The sequence below is a fragment of the Theobroma umbraticum genome, unplaced genomic scaffold (assembly GCF_002168275.2).
Source record: "Theobroma umbraticum cultivar Fairchild unplaced genomic scaffold, ASM216827v3 scaffold_89.0, whole genome shotgun sequence".
NCBI lineage: Eukaryota > Viridiplantae > Streptophyta > Magnoliopsida > Malvales > Malvaceae > Theobroma > Theobroma umbraticum.
In genome coordinates this window covers 861163-865011 of record NW_018397271.1, presented here as the reverse complement: position 1 = coordinate 865011, position 3849 = coordinate 861163, and positions in this window count along the sequence as shown.

Genomic DNA, 3849 nt, shown 5'->3' with positions numbered 1-3849 from the left:
GCCGTGGCTCTTGGGAATGAGAATCGCAATGCTCAAAGGAAATCAAGGAGAATCCTTCTTAGAATAGACTTCTTTCTTGACACGAACTTGTACCCTATTTAAGCAACCTTTTATATAACTTTTGAAGGCACAAAACACTAGATTTAAAGTTGAGAATTAGCCACAAAATCATTGAAAAAAGTCTTATTGAAGCTGAGAAGAAATCAAGGGATTCAAGAAGATTTGGAGATCAAGATTGCAATTCTTGGGATTTCTTTATCTTTTTGTTATTCTTTATTTTCTTGGTTTGATTTTAATGTTTAAATTTTTTTGGTGATAATGTGTGATATTATGGGGAACTAATTTAATTATCTAAGATTATGATTAAACTCAATATATAGTCTAAATTATTTATCTCTCATTTGCTTATGTTTGATGGTTTTAAGTTGTTTATTCTATTATGTTCTTAATGGTTCTAATTGCTTGATCATCAATCAAATTGATCTGGAAACTTATGTTAAACCTTAATGATAGAGATTTGGATAAATCTAGAATAAAATAGCATATGATTGAATACACTTAGTTGATTAGGTGATTTTATTTGCATATAGCATAGACATACACCTAGAAGACATACGTAACCAAAAATAGAGCACAAACTTAATAAACCTTTCTTCAATTTAATTTGCATAAACACATAGTAAGTTAATTGGAAAAGATATTTTTATGAGAACCTCAATAAAGACTTGTAAATAAATTAGGACTCTAGGTTGGCAACTTAATCCATTAAACTAAGTTAAGAGAAAAAGAGACAATAATCAGATGAAGTATTGAGGGATATCATAATCTTAAGTCTAGTAGTTAATCGAGTTTCCTAAATTAATTTTGCTAATTAATTTTAGATTAGTTTTAGTTTTTAAGTTGGTTAAATTTAATTTTACTTTTTAGTTGAATTTTTATTGTCTTAATAAAATTAGGGGTGTTAATTTTAGTAATTAATAGCAAGAATTAATTCAATTTCTGTGAGATCGACACTTTACTCATCAGTCTATTATTTTTTCAGTATGTATACTTACGTGGGTAAAAAATTAAACAGCACATAGTTGACCCTATAAGAGCTGTAGTCGACCCTGATGTAGAATGCAAGCACAATTCAACTTTTGGATAGCCATAGTCGACCTTGATGAAGTCGTAGTCAACCTTAAGATAGAACACTTGCAAAATTCGAAGATTTAAAGAGCCATAGTTGACCTTAATGAAGTTAGAGTCAAGCATACAAAGCCAGAGTTCAAAATCATGAGCTTTGTGAAAGTGGATCGAGTAGAAAATGTCAAGAGTCAAATTGTATTTACACAATTAATACATGAGAAGTGTTGCATAAACACTTAAGTGAAATACCAAATGCATTTCCCATGGCGAGTTAAGTTCAGTGAACTTGTTATCCTTAACAAGCACTTATATTCTAATTCCAAGTATCTTTATACTTCAATCTATGAGATTGATTGCTTACTTCTAAAGTAAAGAACATAGAATATACTAGTCTCTAAACATCATTGATGTCTTGTCTTAATGATACATTAACCAATAACATTTTGAGATTATGCTTTGATGCATAGGGATTTTATAATTGCAACCCAATACAATTCCCTTGCAAGGCATATTAATCTCAAGGACTTCATCCAAGTAGACTTATAACTCATTATAAGAGATGTCTTATTGATAAAGGAAAACTTTTAATCATTCAACATGAACAATATTGTTATATGATTGAAATAAAGCCTTAACTAATCCCAATTAGCTATAGGGATCATCCCAACATCTCCCACTAGCACAAAGCCAATTGCTACCTCATTTTGTGTTGATTCATATCCATCTAGCAATAGTGTCTCCATTTAGACTTGTTTTTGCCCTTCAATGTGATTAATTGCTTTTATTTATCTTCATGATGTTCATGCATCACATCATGCCATATTACTATATTTAGATCCAATGAGACTTACGTTCTATTAGTATAGCTCCATTGTTACATTAACAATGTTCAGAACCCTTTATCAGTCCTATGGACTAACGACCTAGATATCTTCCTAATAAAGCCTTTTTTAATAGGATGTCTATGACTTTATTTATATACACATATAGTTTCTTCTTTTTTTTTTTGCTCCTTGAAACCTTTCCAACTAGACTAGTCTTTATGCATCATACGATGTTATGCCATTTGGCCCCTTTAAAATTTTTATTGATATTGGGCTTCCACTAAATCCAAGATCCTTTGTGAGAGTAATATTCAAACTGTAACACCCCGTACCCTCATTTAAAAGTTAATAGGACTCTATCAATGAGAAGAAGGGTCATTTAACGTAAATCTAAACGTTACAGAACAATGATAAGTAAAAAGAATTTTTAAAATAAAATAATATTTTATGAATAAAATATTATTAAAATATTAATATTTTATTTATTAGTGAGGTTAGTCAAAAAGAGAGGGTTATATGACTAATCTAAGTAGGAAAAAAGAAGTAAAGAAGAATTTTGAAGGAAAACGACGTTAGTGGAGCCCGCGTGTTTTTATTAAATGAAGCTAAAGTAGGTAAGTATATATTTAAATATTATGGTGACACCTTGATGAGGTGCAAACCTTATATTATATTTGTACATATGTAAAGAAAGGAAAATAGAAGAAAATTGAAATTCAAGGAATGATGGGGTGACTTAATAAAAAGGATGAAAACTTAAGAGGGTTAAATAGTAATTTTACCATTTAGCTTAGTCAAAGCTCCTAAAGAAAGCTTTGACTCTTCTTTTTTTTTACTATGGCTGGCCATCCCATGTGAAATTGTTGAAAATGCAAAATTTATAAAAAAAAGAAAGGGAAAGGAGGAAAAGACGAGAGAAGAAAAGAAAAGAGACAAGAATTGTTACTATACATTGACTAAGTGAAAAGCTTTCACCTTTCTTCTTTGACTTTTACTTCTTTTTCTTTCCACTTGGCCGGCCAATTAAGGCCAACTTTTCCCTTTTTCCTTCTGATCTTAATTGGCTTTTGGAACCTTCACTTGTCCGTCACTTTACTCATTCTTTTTCTTTCTTCTCAAAAACTACTCTTTCTCCCTTTATCATTTCTTTAACCTGTGGCTTCTTCAAAGGAAAACCATGCATCAAGTTCTACCATTTTTCTTTCATACTTCTTTCTTTTCTCCTTCCTCCTCATGAGTTGTCTTCCCTTTTTCTTCCCCCATAATCAAACCTAAGGAGAGCTTGGTGGTTTGGCTTAAAAAAATTCTAAGGTAAGGAAGGTAGAAATTGTTAGTTTGGTTGAATGCATGCTTTGTAAATCGATTGTAATGTGTGATAATGTTTGTGGTAGCAGAGGTAATTTTAGCTGTGAAAAGGTTGTGAATCATATTTGAGAAATTCAAATTTAAACCGAGAGATAAGCATGCTAAGTGATTATATTGCGTTGTATTAGTTTGGTTGGTTAAAGTGTATGGATTGTGTAACAAATGCTTGTGGGGGATGTTGATAAAAAAATTATTATGAGATTTAGTTAAGGATTGTTGGCTGATATGCTACCATTTATGAGTATAATTAAATGTATTGGGTTTGAATGATTGCTAGGGAAAGTAAAGTAAAGTCACCGAGGCGGCATGCTGGAGGAAGTAACAAGAGATCGGCAAGTAGAAATTAGCTAAATACGCACTTGAATCAATAGTGACGTAACGTCCGGCTGTTGTTAAGTGAGTAGGGGGTGTCAATTTCCAAACTTCCATACTACATATATAAATACATATTATTGTACAAAGAATAAACGTGTCGATTTTTAAATGTGAGTCATAGACAGCATGAGCTAGTAGATATTCTAGGAGTTTGTGA